Here is a 16,480-nt window from a genome sequence, read left to right as displayed (position 1 = left end):
ACTTACGGTGATGGAAATGATCTATCTTAGCAATGACTCGAACCTCTTTAATCCACATGTGGTGTTTTTTCTTTTCCGCATGTTCTGCTAATGTTGAAGAGCAGGTCCTCCCATGTTTGATGTTTGTCGCATGTTCCTGAACTCTCTAATTTATTGAGTGGCCAGTGTCACCAACATGGGGTGTTCCACATGAACAAGGGATTAAATAAACACCTTCATATTCTTAGGGTCCACGAGGTCTTTTACAGATCTCAGGGAACTTTGAATAGTGTCAAGGGGCCTAAAGGTTGAGGGAGCGATGTGCTTTCTTAGGATCCTTGCAATCTTGTGGTTGGTCCGTTGTATAAAAGGACGGTGTACCCAAGAAAACCAATCATTGGATTCTTTTCTAATCTTGGAACCCTTATCAACGTTAAGGAAATCCCTAAGACATTAGAGCTTATTATAGCCTTTATTTTTGAAAACCTTGATCAAGATGACTTTCATCGGAAAATCTAAACACACGAGTCACTGAAATGTTGAGAACACCCAACTTTTGAGCAGGAAAATAATGAGACGTAGCGTGAAGACACTACTCCGTGTGAGTTTTCTTTTGAAAGACTTGGTGTGAGAATGATCCATCATCCTTCTTTGAAATAAGGACGTCAAGAAAAAGAAGGCTCCCATCCACCCATTTCTTGATTTACTAAGATTTTTGGTTAGTCCCCTCTTCTGTGGACTCTAGCAATTAGTCTTATTTCATTTATATGATCACATATTTAGTCTTATTTCATTTATAGGATCACATATATATCAAATGAAGAAGATTAAACTTGAAATGGTGGTTTTTTTTTAATTAAAAAAAGTGCCCAAAATGTAATTTTAAATTATTAAACTAGTATAAAAATAAATTTAACATTTTTTTTACTTTGTTTTTAAATATTAATATTTTTATTTTCATCCATGATTTCTGTGAAATGCTTGTCATTGTTTTCCCAAGTTATTAGAAAAAAAAGTCAAATTCATAAAATATTAAACTAAAGCTATATTAAACTAAAATTTAGATTAAGGTATTTATTTATTTTAATTATTCTTAATTATTTTATTTCAATTATGATTAATTTCACAGGGCTGATGGAAGTTTCTTTGATGATGGAAGGAGGTTAGACCTTAAAATTTAGATCCCATTCAAAAGGTGATTTATTCTAATGGGGAGACATCATTCAAATCATAAATCAATTTTTCCATAGATGCCTATGGATGTTTGCATAATATCCTTTTCTCTAACATGATGTGGTGTGTGTTAAGGACCAACTTTCCTCCCTGACACAATGTCTTTTAACTCTCAAAATTGTTTTTAATCCTAACACAACATTCTTTGACTTGTGAAAGCTTTGGTTATCTCCTATTATGCCAAAACACATGATAGCCCACCCCAGGGTTAAGGTTTTTAAGCTCTTAAGTTTCTAAAATTTTTGTTAAAAGGTATTAACTTCTTAGGAAGGGGTTTTTGAGAATGAGTATCACAAAGACATCTCATCTTAGAGATAAACTAAGGCCATTATAAATAAATTGTATTGCTTTGCATATTGCATTATTTTCACTATTTAATTCATTAATGAAGTTTGGTTTCATTATGTTATTGTGCTTTATATAATATATTTGTGTTATTTTCCATGCTTTTCTATCTTTGTTTCATTCTCAATATGATTCAAATTAGTGGCATTAGAGTAATCTTCTCTTTTTTATTGTATCATTCATGTCCCTAATGAAATTAGGGCATAAAGACATGCGCCTTGAGCTAAATAACATTGTTGAAGACTTCCTTTACTAACCTTAGTGGTTTCCGATTGCATAAAATAATGATTAGAAACCAAGAGATCCTATCAAGATATTTATCAAGGAAGCCTTGCATGATAAAGGAACAAGATGATAGATAATTTCACCCAAATCCTTCAAAATATCCAAAAGGTGATGGAGCCACCTTTGACAACCAATCACTTTGGAGGTATGATGTCCTTCAAGGTACAAGTTAAATTTGACATTATTTTAATCGAAGGGAATATAGGCAATAATGTTTCAAATAAATGGTTAATTCTACTAGAGCGTTTTACCTAATTCAAAAAATTTCTAATGCTGAGAAGACCAACTTTGCACTCCTTATATTCCTTTCCCATTTCAAATATTAGTAGGCCACTTGATGTTTGCAACATATCAAAGATGAGTCTAAATCATTTGCAACAAACCACTTAATTGAATTTTTTTTATGCCATCAAGGAGAAATGTAACACTACAACAAATCCTTGTGATTAGCTTCCTATTTAGCTCCCTTTTTTCTTCCACTGACTTTTTTAGTGTATTTTTCTCCACCTTTTTGAAAAAATCGATGCTATTTATCGGGATGGTGTTATTTTGGCCTTTTTTTTCAACGATCACAGCTAGTCTCACAATACACAAATACCTTATATACCTTGCATTCAACAATGATACCAAATTTAATGAGTGTCACATGATTTTAAAATACCACAATGTCATACACAAGTACATCTAAATAAAATCGTGGCTTATAGACATATTTTAATCCATAAATAATAGGCTTATAGCCTCTCCATTTAACCAATGCAAATTCTTGAGCCATTAAAAAATTCACTAGTGTTCCTAAACATACTTTTGAGACTATAAGATGATGGTTTAAAAAAATGGTTGTTTATGCTTATGTGTATTTAGCTACAACTAGCTTCCCTTATGTCTTGAAATGTTTAAACCAATGTTCACTAATTGGCCTCTCCATTGCAAATCATAAGGCCCACTTTTGGGACATGTTGACCTAATTTATACCTCGTAAACCTCTCTTTGGAAATGATTAATATACATATTATGCACTTAATGATGGAGGAAATGTGCTCAATTATGAAGTGTGTGTTATGTCTTCTTTTATCTATTTCTTTCATGATTTTAGGGATATATACATGCTACATTGACCCATACTTCAAGTAGGTCAAATCAAGGGAGGTTTCATGCTCCAACATGACATGAGGAAAAAGAGGAATTATGTCCTCTCATCCACCCATAAAGGGTGTCAATACTTAAGCACACAATTGCAACATGAACCATTCAAATTTATAACTCAAGAGAATCAATCTATCAAGGGATTTAATCCCTAGAATTTAGGAACTCGTTTTTAGTGATCTTGGAAAAACAAGCCTTCAATCAACGAATGATTGAAGGCATAACCACCTCCCACCCCCTTTGACCATCCTGGGACTTGGGAGGGTTACTTTTATACCGAATCTCTGAGGTTTATTATGAAGATGGGTTTACCAAAAACCTTATTTTTGAAAGTATGCAGAATTTAATTTTGATACCATCACTGTGATCATCTCATCAAGATCTTTCTAATGACATAATATTTATCTCAATACAAGTCATGGATTCAAAGTTATGTTCATTAGAAGTTTTCATCCTATTGAAAGAGGTAGTGTCATCCCAAGGGAACCACGTTTCAACCACGTGGCGTCCACCAAGCCTTAGTGGCATAGCTATGTCATCATTGTGGGGTCCATGCCAAAGCATCTTCTCCCCAACGTGCCCCCCACACTATAGGTTAACAAGTTACAAAAAACTCAAAGTGGGCAAGCTCCTGGTGGGCATGGATCCCACATTGGAACCACAGCCAGGCTAAAGTGTAATCCACTAGATATGTGAGTTTTGTGGGAAAGAATTTAATATTTTCAAATATTGCATTACATATTACATAACTAAGGGAGACACATCAATGAATATGGAGTGATTTTAAGCTAACAAAATTTCCTATGCTATTATTAAATGAGGCACCTTGTAGTCTTTTGTGTGAGAATTGTATCCCCACCTCACACCTCCCATGGACCATTTTCCTTGAACCACACCATCACAAAATTCCCAAGGCGAGTCCTTTCGTATTGTGGTGTGTAATCGTTAGACGGAATCCTACATATGAGAGATTTGTGGGATAACATTTAATCTGAGCAATCCTTGCATCGCATATTGGATAATTGAAGGAGACACATCAATGAACAGGGAGTGATTCTAGGCTAACCAAATTTCCTAGGCTATCATCAAAGGGGGCACCTTGTACTCCTTTTTGTGACAATTATCTATCTAGGATTTAAAAACTTCTTCGTTTGTGGTTCCCTCCCATGAATAATGAGACCCTGTAGTACTTTGGATCTCTATCCAAACATCCCTTGAGAAAGTGGTCTAGAATAATATGTTGGTTTGTTTCAATGTCTTGCTTTGTAGTCGCTACATTTGCTTGGACCACTAAAACTCTTTTTTCGAGCTTTTCTTGAGTTAAAAATTGGTTGGAAACTTTTTTTTTTTTCTTTAGAGAGAATTTTAGGATGCACAACTTTTTATCCGCTTTGAGAATGGATCTGTGAAGAATTTTGGAGTGAAGCTGGACAATTTACCTTTTAGCCGAATTTAAGGACTATTCATTCATTTTCTTGATTCAAGGGAGAAATAAATGAGTTTTGTTCCATCTAGTCCTTTCATCTTCATGGAGACCCATTGCCTTTCATCTTCATGGAGACCCATCTATTTCCAAAACATCCTGTGAATACGACTTGTGATGAAATCTTAATGTGAAATCTAAGTGAGGAAGAAGTATTCCAGAGTTCCTTTAATATGACTTTGGGAGGAGTACCAATGCTTTCATTGCAGTTGGCAATGCCTATTTTGGATTTGGTACCACAGGATCCTTATGGAGAGATGGAGAAACCAGAAATTTACAGAAGTTAACATGATAAATAAATCACACAATAAAACTACGGGTGCCAATTTGGAATTGATTGAATTACTTAACACCGGAGAATAAATAAATAAACCCAACTTTATGAATAAACCTTTTTATCGTCTGAAAGATCTTAGAATGCTAATAGAGTAATACTAATTTTAACTCTTACAAGTATGTTAGCTCTTTCCTGAATTTAAATTCTGCCTGTAACACATGTAAGTATCATGCGAAGATTATGAATTTTATATTTTTCACTTCTGGTTTTGTATTTTTATTCTATTTTTTTTTTTAAAAATTGGCAGTGCCTTGTACTTTAGGTATTGTTAATGGAACATATCTATCATTTTTTATAAGATCATCTTTGTTTTTCTTTCGTCTCCTCTTTTATTATTGGAATAACTTCAACCATTCTTAATAGTTGTGTTCATTTCTTTTCTATATCTTATGATGTGCTTATCACAACATGTCCATACCAACTTTCATCTCCACCATACCTGAGCTTTACAAAGCAATCCTCAAGAAATGTTAATTCAAGCTCATGGTTAAATTCAAATTCAATATTTGTTGTAACCTTATTCATATCTTCAACAACTGCAATATTTTTTTGGTTGCTGCCAACAAAAAATATTCCATATAAACCCATTCTTAACACTTTCGTCCACCCTACCATCCATGATTGCGGTTTGCTATTTCTTATGCTTAGTACCATCTTTTTCATTATGATGAATTAGGCCTCTGCTTAAACTTGCAGAACTATGTATTATGCAAAAATAGCACTTCCCCCAGCTACTTGTACTGCATCTGGATACCGTATTGGATTATGATGAATTACGCATCTAATTGCACTCTCACAAATTAAATTTGTAAAATTTGATGGCTTTGAAGTGTAGTTGAGGAAAATGTTGTCTGTTTGGCAAAGTTACGATTAGCAGATTGACCTACCCGGAAAGCAAGCGTTACTGATCGGAACAATACGGCCAATTTTGATGATGCGTTAGAAAATGGAGAAACACGGATTGTCGTCCAATTTTTTGGAAATTCCAAGGAGAATCATCATACAAGATGCAAATTTAAGAAAACCAATGATACTTTTGTAACCGTTCAATTCAACTAAATGTGTGAATGAATCTATGTGCGGTGCAAATTTTAGTTAGTGGATAGCCATGGACATCTTTGGCATTTTATTGATATATTTGGCAGCCATGAAGAGAAAAGAGATTTAGTAGGAGACATTGGCTCCGGGATCCACACCCAACTGGATACATATAGTATTGTAGTAATTAACTCTACTGTTTATGGCTTTAATTGTGGTGCCGAAGCCCTGCCCGGAGGTTATGGAAGAATGACAGTTCTGCATCCAGAACCACACGGCAGTCTTGAAGGAGATGGTGGCGTCTAGCCCCACCACGTCTGGGTTGTTCAGCCCATCGAAGCCTATGTTTTGCCCAGCTACTCCGTAATTGTAATTCTTGCATTCATTAAAAATTCAAAAGTCGGTTTGTTAGCCCTCAGTTACCATTACAGATGAGACGAGGGGATGGTATTAGTGAGTTACTTACCAGCTTAACTGGAGAGGGCCGCGCCCATGGTAGCTCTTCCCGCTCACACACGGCCACGAGGTGGATGCCGCATCACAGTAGATGATTGGAGGATTTATCTCGTTGATGTAGCACAGCCCAAACATGATGACGAAAGAATTAATTAATTAATTAATTGATCTATCAAAATTCATCATCCATGAATTCTTTGAAATCAAATTGTAGAGATTATTATGGTTGTTGAGTAGATAGATTATATACCTCCAGTTTCGTGCATCACATTAGCGAAGAAGGCAGCGAGCTCTCTCTTCTGGTCGTCGCTGGCACCGGTGGTGCCAAATCCAGAATATGCATTGGCAGCTGCAATGAAAGCGTCGTATGTGTAGAATCCTTTGTTGGAATTTTTTGATAAATTCCATAACAGACAGACAAAAAATTGCTCTGTTTTTGCACAAAAAATAGAAAATCGCTTGCTGGAAACGGTGTTTCAGCAACACAGTTTGGTGTTGCAGCAACGCAGAATAACACTCTGTTTTAACACAGAAAAATACTCTGTTTTTAACTCAGAAAACAGAAAAATTCGTTCTCTGGAAATGGTGTTGCAGCAACGCAGTTTTTCTTCAGTTGCTGTAACTTGTGTTGCAGCAATGCTGTTCGTGGTGTTGCAGCAACGTAAATTTTTTACGTCAAGTATTTTTTGAGTTACGGTGTAACAGCAACGGTGACGGTGTAACAGCAACAGAAAAAATTAACTTGTATTCATCAAAATAAACTAACTGTTACAGATTTGTCTTCCTCATACTGAGGGAATTTCACAACTTCTATTACAAAACAGATTTACCAAGGAACGCTTCTGTTCCACACAAATAACATCTACCCTTTCTATCAGCAAACAACCAGAAATCAAATTACATTCAAATTTCTGCACTGCTGTGCATTTCACTATTCTGAAATTATTCTTCTTCCTCACGCTGTTGCGTGCTCTCCTCTGCTCTGTGTGATTCTTCAGCTGCTGCTTCTAACCTCAAAACAGAACTGCTGTGTGATATTTATATGCTAAAACATATCTGATTAAAACAATAAAATATTACAAAATATCTTCTAATGTTTATCTCTGTATTTAATGCAGCAAGGCGGTGATGCTTCTATCAAAAAACAAGTCGGCTGTCTGCAGGGGAATTTAATTGAAACTTTAATGCATATTAATGTGCAAAAATATCGGGCTTGACTTTGATGCACCGATCAGCCTGGAGTATTTACTGCAGATCAGATTCTTGTCCAGCTGTTCATTGTTGCAGTTGGAATTAAATTCCAACACTCCCCCTTAATTTCAACTGCTGCATACCCAGACATTTCCTGAAATGATCAAAACCTTTCTTTGCTAATGGTTTTGTCAAGATGTCAGCAAGCTGATCCTCTGTTCTGCAGTGCTGCAAAACAATCTCACCATTGTTAACCAATTCACGTATGAAGTGAAATTTGGTGTCTATGTGCTTTATTCTTTTATGAAAAACAGAGTTTTTAGACAATGTTATTGCTGAGCTATTGTCACAGTAAATGGTTGTGCCCTTTTTTTGTTCATGACACAAATCTTTGAGAACTCTTCTCAACCATACTGCTTGGCATGCTGCTGCTGTTGCTGCCACATACTCTGCCTCTGCTGTTGACAAAGCCACAACTGGTTGCTTCCTCGAAGCCCATGAGATGGCTCCCGATCCCATATGAAACACATATCCCGATGTGCTTTTCCTATCATCAACACTTCCAGCCTAATCACTGTCAGTGTAACCTGTCAACATGAAACTTTCAGAAGAGGAGTATAAAATACCAAACCCCTTCGCTCCATTCACATACCTTAGAATCCTCTTGGCTGCCTGCCAATGAGTCTCTTTCGGTCTTTCCATAAATCTGGAAATTAAACTCACAGCGTGCATAATGTCCGGCCTAGTTGCAGTCAAGTACATAAGGCTGCCAACTATGCTCTTGTACAGTTTTGGATCAAAATATTTGTTGCTGTCTTCTTTGGTTAATTTCAGCCCCACTACTGTTGGAGTCACAGTAGCCTTGCTGTTCTGCATGTTAAATCTCTTCAACACAGCTTCTACATATTTATCTTGAGAAATGAAAACACCATTTTCACTTTGGTTTACTTTAATTCCAAGAAAATATCTTAAGAAGCCCAAGTCAGTCATTTCAAATTCACTTTTCATGACTGCTTTAAAATCAACAATGAAAGAAGCATCATTGCTAGTAAAAATCAGATCATCTACATATAAAACAACAATAATAATCTTACCGTCATTTTGCTTTATGTAGAGTGTGGGTTCACCATCACACTTATCAAACCCATTCTCAATCAGATAAGCATCAATTCTGTTGTACCATGCTCTTGGAGCTTGCTTCAGCCCATAAAGAGCCTTTTTCAATTTACAAACTTTATGCTCTTGGCCTTCAACTTCATAGCCCGAAGGTTGATCAACATAAACCTCTTCTTTTAACACTCCATTCAGGAATGTAGATTTAACATCCAGCTGATAAATCTTCCATTTGTGTTGTGCTGCAATAGACAACACTGTTCTCACTGTTTCCATCCTTTCTACTAGTGCAAAGGTTTCATCATAGTCTCTGCCTTGTTGCTGCTTGTAGCCTTTCACAACTAGTCTTGCTTTGTGCCTTTCAATCTTACCTTCAGCATTGCTTTTGGTCTTATAGACCCACTTAACTCCAATGGCATCTTTGCCTTCAGGGAGGTCCACTAACTCCCATGTTTTACTCTTCTCAATTGCACCAATTTCTTCATTCATTGCTTCAATCCATTTATCTTCATTTACAGCATCTTCAAAATGGATTGGGTCATCAATATGACAATACAAAGCGAATAATGAATTCAGACCGGTATTGTTACTTACCTCTCCTTGTTCATAAATCTCATTCAGATTTCTGAATCTTCGTCTTCTTGGTGTGCTTGGAGTTCCATCTGAACTTGAGGGTATTTCAGATCCCTGTGGTGTTTCAGCATCAGTTGTTTGTGGTGTAACAACATCTGTTCTTCCTTGACTTCTCAAGGTTGTTCAGATTCCAGCTTGTGGTGTGGTTTGTTGTACTTGCTGTGGTGTAGGAGGAGCCACCAAGAAAGGATTATTTGCTGCTGTCCCTTCCTCTTGTTCTTCATGAGACACAATTGTCTTCACATTCGTTGTTTTTTCCAAGCTTCCATCCCAAGCTTCATCTTCAATGAACTGCACATCTCTGCTTACTATTAATTTCTTGGTGGATGGATTATAGAGTTTGTATGCTTTTGACTCATCACAATAGCCAATAAAGACACACTTCTCCCCCTTACTATCAAGCTTTTTCCTTAGCTGATCCGGTACATGTGCATGTGCAACACAACCGAATACTCTCATGTGAGTGACAGTTTGCTTTTGACCACTCCATGCCTCTTCTGGTATTCTGTTCATGACAGCTTTAGTTGGGCATCTATTCAAGATGTAAACTCCGCAAGTAATAGCTTCTGCCCAATACTGATACGGAAAATGTTTTGCCTTCAGCATACTTCTGACCATGTCAAGAATGGTCCTATTCTTTCTTTCAGCAACACCATTTTGCTGAGGTGTATACCTTGTGGTGAACTGCTTTTGTATGCCATTCTCTCTGCAAAAACGCAGAAAGTCTTGGGAGATGTACTCTCCTCCTCTATCTGTTCTGAGCACTTTGATATAATGCCCACTCTGTTTTTCAACAAGAGTTTTGAAGTGGCGGAATTTCTCAAACACTTCACTCTTCTGTTTCAGCATATACACCCATGTCTTTCTGGTGTAATCATCAATAAAAGTTAAAACATATTTATTTCCAGCAAATGATGGTATTTGCATCAGTCCGCACACATGAGAATGAAAAATTTCCAAGGGTGCTTTTGCCCTTATACTCTTTCCTGCTGGAAAGCTTTCCTTGTGTTGCTTGCCCAAGATTCAGCCTTCACAATGGCTGTTTGGTTTCTCAATCAACGGCAATCCCTTTACCATTCCCTTTCTGTGCAACAGATTCAGGCCTCTGAAATTGAGATGTCCAAATCTCAAATGCCACAACCAATTCACATCTTTCACCTGTTCTTGAAAGACTTCTTGTGTTACAGCCGCAATAGTTCTTCCTTCCTTCAAATCTGCCCTGAGTTTGAGAGGAAACATTCTATTGCTGGTCATTTGCACCTGTGCAATGATCTTCTTACTTGGAGGTATGTCTCTGATAGTACACAAATCATCTTTGAAGAACACGTTGTAACCTTTTTTTATGAGCTGTCCAATGCTCAAAAGATTACATTTCAGACCAGGTACATAGTATACCTCTGGCACAATCATGTGTTCTCCATTTTTTGCTAGAATACTGACTCTGCCCTTACCCTTGACAGTTATCTTATCATCCGTCCCTGTTGTTACCTCAGATTTCACATTTTCATCCAGATTGGCAAACATTGCAATATTTCCAGTCATATGATTACTACAACCTGAGTCTAAGAACCAAAAATCTTCTTGTTTGTCTTGTGCTATGTTACATGTTAACAACACATTCTTTGGGTTCTTATCTTCTTCATTTGCAAAATTAGCATTCTGCCTCTTATTCATGTCATTTTGTTTTTTCTTGCATTCATTGGCGTAGTGCCCAATTTTTTTACAATAATGACATTGGACTTGGGATTTGTCATACCTTTGTCCATGAGCTTGCTGTTTGCTTGAACCTTCAGCTTGGTTCTGATTGCAGCTCCTTCCGCTTGTGCTAGCAGGATAATTTCTGCCTCTGTTTTGGCTTCTTCCACGACCTCAGTTATTTGCTCTGCCTCAACCTCTTCTTTGGCCAAAAGACATCTGAGTCTTAAATGCTTGCTCAAAAGAGGAATCTGTTCCTCTACTCAGTCTGTGTTCATGAGACAACAGAGAAGCACTCAGCTCATCTACCGTGAACTGTGAGAGATCTTTTGTTTCTTCTATTGCTACCACAATAGATTCAAACCTTGAGGGTAAACATCTCAAGATTTTCTCTACAATCCTTCTATCTTCAAGAATCTCACCATGAGACCTTATCTGGGTTATCAAGCCAATAACCTGAGTGAAGAATGAATCTATTGTATCAGATTCCTTCATGCTGAGATTTTCAAAGTCTCTCCTCAACATCTGCAACTTTGCAGTCTTCACCTTCTCCATGCCTTGATAGGCAGTTTGGAGAATATCCCATGCCTCCTTAGATTTTGTTGCTGCTGCAATCCGCGGAAAAACACTTTCATGTACTGATTGGAAGAGGAAAAAGAGGGCTTTGGCATCCTTCTTTCTGTCACCCTTCAACTGGTCTCTTTCTGCTGCTGTCAAAGCAGCCAACGCTGTTGCATCTGCAAGTTCAGCATAACCTGTTTCAACCAGCTCCCATATTCCTTGAGAAGCAAACAATGCTTTCATTGTTATGGACCAATAACTATAATTTTTCCCATTAAACTGAGGCAGTTGGGGATTTGTCAAACCTGTTCCAGCATCTGCCATCTTAACCTGTATTGGTAAAGAAAAGATACTGACTGTGTTTTGAAAACAAGCGAAAACTTTCTCTGCTGGAAAAAGCTTTTCAACAAACTTCTTACAGCTCCTACAGTGAAAAAAAAGCTCTGTTTTTGACTCACTGAGTGCCTAGACTAGCTCTTATACCATGTTGGAATTTTCTGATAAATTCCATAACAGACAGACAAAAAATTGCTTTGTTTTTGCACTCTGTTTTTGCACAGAAAAACAGAAAATCGCTTGCTGGAAATGGTGTTTCAGCAACATAGTTTGGTGTTGCAGCAATTGAGTTTGGTGTTGCAGCAACCCAGAATAACACTCTGTTTTAACACCGAAAAATACTCTGTTTTTAACTCAGAAAACAGAAAAATTCGTTCTCTAGAAATGTTGTTGCAGCAACGCAGTTTTTCTTCAGTTGCTGTAACTTGTGTTGCAGCAACGTAAATTTTTTACGTCAAGTATTTTTTGAGTTACGGTGTAACAACAATGGTGACGGTGTAACAGCAACGGAAAAAATTAACTTGTATTCATCAAAATAAACTAATTGTTACAGATTTGTCTTCCTCATACTGAGGGAATTTCACAACTTCTATTACAAAACAGATTTACCAAGGAACGCTTATGTTCCACACAAATAACATCTACCCTTTCTATCAGAAAACAACCAGAAAGCAAATTACATTCAAATTTATGCACTGCTGTGCATTTCACTATTCTGAAATTATTCTTCTTCCTCACGCTGCTGCGTGCTCTCCTCTGCTCTGTGTGATTCTTCAGCTGCTGCTAACCTCAAAACAGAACTGTTGTGTGATATTTATATGCTAAAACATATCTGATTAAAAATATAAAATATTACAAAATATCTTCTAATGTTTATCTCTGTATTTAATGCAGCAAGGCGGTGATGCTTCTATCAAAAAACAAGTCAGCTGTCTGCAGGGGAATTTAATTGAAACTTTAATGCATATTAATGTGCAAAAATATCGGGCTTGACTTTGATGCACCGATCAGCCTGGAGTATTTACTACAGATCAGATTCTTGTCCAGCTGTTCATTATTGTAGTTGGAATTAAATTCCAACATCCTTTGCCCTCGCAGGAGCTGGCAGCTCCGCCCGCAAGGCCATCGAAGACACTTTGGGAAATTATGGTGCCCATGTTTCCACCTCCGGTACTAGGAGATCCTCCACCTGAGCTTGTACAGGGGCCGCTCTGGCAGCCATGGTCGCAGTAGTCGGAGGTCGTCCCGCAGTATCCATACTTGCTGCAACAAAGACTGCTGGCACAACCACAGTTTTGAGCATTAACACTGACACCCACCAGGAGCAGCACTAGCACCAGAGCCATTACCGAAGTACCACAACTAACCCCCATAACTAATAATTTTCTCTATTAAATAATCCCGCGCTCAATCTCAATGTTTGATATCTTTATGGAACTACTCAATCCAATTCTTCTCTCTTTATAGAGAAATCCCAACGCAATCTCCTCTTCCCCTAGTACTTGTTAAGGTTGGGTCAATATTGGCAGCTTTTATTTTATCAAACAATTGCAGCCATCTGGAGTTTGATTTTATAAACTAATTGGGAGGACTTCATAGGCGGCGGGACGCGCTCACGTTGAACGCCCGCGAGTCTGCCTTAACATTGGGTCTTTACTCCTTATGCGTCAGATGAATCGAATCTGTAATCAAAAGAGAATGGTTGTCCTCTAAAGACCTGAGAATTGTAGATTTGAGCATTCAATAGGCAGGAGTGAAATGAAGTCTGTTCCATTGATACAGTATCCAATTTGTTCCATTGATACAGTATCCAATTTGAGAGTGAAATGGCTTGTGATTTGTTTTTCAAATACAGTTTTAAGAGATTTATTCTTATTATTAAGAAGAAATTGTGATTAATAAAACTCGAGTGTTTCCATTTTGAAATTCCAACCCTATTTGAATAAATAAATTGCATTCCGTAAGATGTCGCGTGATAAGCATTGAATGCATCGAATCCGCCTTGCAGGACGCGGAGTGTTGAATGCGGGGAGTTCAAGTTTCCCTCATGTGGGTTGGCGCTTTCCATCTCAGTAATTTGTGGTTGTGACGATGATGGGACAACATCATTTTCCTGTAAACGAGATCCCAATTCTATGATAGTGTTTTGAAGGACATGTGAAACTTTCTGTAAAAATCTTACCATTGGAGTGAGTTTTGTTTACGCATTTAGAACCATATAGTGTTGTAAAAATCACATTATTAGAGTGAGTTTTGTCTAAATGTGAACCATATAGTGTTGTAAAAGTCACATCATTAGAGTGAGTTTTCTGTAAGTATTTCAAATCATATAGTGTGGTTCATTGTCACCAAGATGAAGAACAAGAAAACACAGAAGCTCATAATTTTTTATTTATGCTCCAATCTATTGCAATATTTTTGCCAAAACTGCCTTTGGAACAAGCTCCTACAGCCAAAAACAAGTTGTTACAACAATAACTGCAGAAACTACAACTCTCCGTAGTTGTTGAAGAAAATTTCAATTTTTGTAGAAAGTTGCTTTCTTCAAGTTTGAATTTTTGATGTGGATTGTGTACTGCATGCTGAAGTAGAAACCATGAAACATAAAGCATATTGACTAAAATACACCCAATGTTATTATTTTTCTTTAAAATGAAATGAATGAAAAAGCGTTGTAATGGTGTCATCATACTGTTGTTAAATGACAAAAAGATGAACATGCTTATATAAGAAACCAATATATTGTTGCAAGTTTTTGTTGATTCTGTAAAACCATATAGTTTTTATCCAAAACCAAAATTCATGGTACAATCCTTACCATGTGAATGAATGTGCCAAACTTGAGCATGGAAAGAAATCATTGGATTATCGGTCACTGATGAAAATCGTTAACCAATGCGAGACAACTCACCGATAATGTAAATGAGTGTCAAGGTACTTGAGTGCATCTTAACAGGGACGAATGAATGTGTTGAAGTTGAGTCACCGGCAAGATCTGACAATCAAGAAACATTGTTGTATTCCCATTGTTGTCAACGAGGAGGCTTACCATTGATGTATGCAAGTTTCAAGGCACTCCAAGTAATCTCTGATCTTCATCCCAGATAAAGTGTTGAGGTTGATGGGACAATATCTATTGGAAGGTGGGCCTTAAGGAATCCCACATCAGCCAACTTGAGCATAGAACCAAAAATTATTTGAAGAACCATAATAAAATATTGAAACCATAATAAAATTGCAAAAATTATTATGAACTTTTCTCTCCAATTACCTGGTTTTCAAGCGAAGCTCATGTCCAATTGCGCCAGCAAGTTGGTTTTCACAATAGTGTTATAGACATAGCTGGGCACATCAACCACAAACTTATATGTCGATGTATTAGGGCTCATAAACCCCTAAAAGAGTTGTTTCATACCCTAAAGGAACATAGTCATCTAAATACATCATTCCCCAAAAGTTCCACCTGAGAAACCATCCAGAAACTACCTAAATTGAACCATATTGACTGCTCCACTAGCAAAGTGTGATGCATACTGAGTGGTACACTGCCAAGGTGTGATGCATATTGTTTAGGCCTTCTATAGGGTGTGATGGGCGAGGATGGACAAATGTCCGGGACATTTGTCAGTTGATTGCTCATGGAATCTTCTAGAACTTTCTCTTATGCCACTTACCTCTTTGAATTCACCCAAGGATGAATAAGGGATCTAAGAAAAGCCAATCCCTTCTCTTGTGGAACCCATTGTAACAAGTGGAATGACACTAATCAAACCCCATGGATGACTCACACCCTTGCAAACATCTATAAATGGATCCATCATCCAAGAGACCTAGAGGCTGGAATATTGTGTTGGAAATAATACTGAGAGGGGGGGGTGGTGAATCAATATTATGAAATCAATAAAACTTTTTCATTTTCATACTTAGATACGTATATGCTACTTCAGTTATTAGAACCCACGGGTATACGCAACTGAGTCTAATGCAACTAGCGTATATCCAGAATACTTATGATTCAGTTAATTCATTGAATGTTGATCTTTAGTTAGTGCATCAAGACTTAATTAACCATATGAAGAGTAAGCAGTTACAGTAAAACAGAACAGATTATCACACACACGAGAAGCACACATGAACAACATGATATAAGGTGGAAACCCAATGTGGGTGAAAACCACCTGCTGCAAGTCGTCTCTATCTTCTCTTAATAAGAAACTTCCTTTTACAATAGTTATGTACTGGTGCAGTCTTATACCAGTACGCAGGCTTCTACCTGCAAAGGGCTACAACCCTCTCTAGTTTTCCAGACTCTCCTGGATGGGAGCTACAACCCCCTTAGCTCTTGTACTAGCTAATCCATTTACTAGTACGTAGGTGCATGCCTACTGATTGCTCCAATATTCACTTGTTCTCTAGCTGCTACTGGAAGGGAGCTACTACCCCCTTTGCTCTTGTACTAGCTAATGTACTAGTACGTAGGTGCCAGCCTACAATCTCCTTTCATCCTCGAGGGACCACATTTCATGCATTTCTAGACTGGATACTTCTGAAGCACAACACTATAATCTGAAGGCCACGTTTCATCAAATTTTCATACTAGACCCATAAATATCATTGAAGCACAAAACAATCAATACTAGCATCATCAA

At 37.3% G+C, this 16,480-nt stretch overlaps 1 pseudogene across 1 annotated transcript; it reads right to left on the bottom strand.

Annotated features, from left to right (window-relative positions):
• Positions 1 to 5,972: 5,972 nt before the first annotated feature.
• Positions 5,973 to 13,313, bottom strand: LOC149237999 (endochitinase 4-like; annotated as a pseudogene). The gene is made up of 4 exons (XR_016245932.1): positions 12,880 to 13,313; positions 6,555 to 6,681; positions 6,309 to 6,432; positions 5,973 to 6,221 (listed from the first exon to the last, which is right to left on the bottom strand). The product of XR_016245932.1 is annotated as an endochitinase 4-like (transcript).
• Between the last annotated feature and the right edge of the window lie 3,167 nt (positions 13,314 to 16,480).

The sequence above is a fragment of the Pinus tabuliformis genome, chromosome 8 (assembly GCF_031772625.1).
Source record: "Pinus tabuliformis cultivar Carrire ecotype Pingquan chromosome 8, CPIR1, whole genome shotgun sequence".
NCBI lineage: Eukaryota > Viridiplantae > Streptophyta > Pinopsida > Pinales > Pinaceae > Pinus > Pinus tabuliformis.
This window is presented reverse-complemented; position numbering and strand designations above follow the sequence as displayed.